This window comes from Nestor notabilis, unplaced genomic scaffold (assembly GCF_000696875.1).
Source record: "Nestor notabilis isolate BGI_N333 unplaced genomic scaffold, ASM69687v1 scaffold19198, whole genome shotgun sequence".
Taxonomy (NCBI): Eukaryota; Metazoa; Chordata; class Aves; order Psittaciformes; family Psittacidae; genus Nestor; species Nestor notabilis.
The window spans coordinates 9,902-10,351 of NW_009941704.1; the positions used below are offsets into that span (position 1 = coordinate 9,902).

General features: G+C 56.0%; 1 protein-coding gene across 1 annotated transcript in view; it reads right to left on the reverse strand.

Moving 5' to 3' along the window:
- BRPF1 (bromodomain and PHD finger containing, 1) overlaps positions 1–450 on the reverse strand; it is a gene marked incomplete at both ends in the record, with an annotated part of 11,337 nt that overhangs the window by 9,891 nt on the left and 996 nt on the right.

Sequence of the window (450 nt, forward strand, 5' to 3'; positions counted from 1 at the left end):
GCGCCTCAGCACCCTCCCAGGGAAGAGCTTCTGCCTCAGAGCTCATCTCAGTCTCCCCTCTGGCAGGTTAAAGCCATCCCCCTTGTCCTGTCCCTACAGGCCCTTGTCCAAAGCCCTTCTCCAGGTTTCCTGGAGCTCCTTCAGGCACTGGAGCTGCTCTAAGGTCTCCCCTTAAGAAGCCTTCTCTTCTCCAGGCTGAACCAGCCCAGCTCTCTCAGCTGCTGCTCCAGCAAGTGACAGCAACCACCCCCACCACGGCAGCGAGCGGTGCGGCACACACCTCAGGGGGAGGTTTCTTTCTAACACCCTGACCCAAAATAACATCATTATCTCACCCCTGGAACACGGTGGGCAGTGGTGACCAGGACAGCCGGGGTGGCCACACGAGCATTACTTTGGTTCATAGAATCATAGAATAGTTAGGGTTGGAAAGGACCTTAAGATCAGATA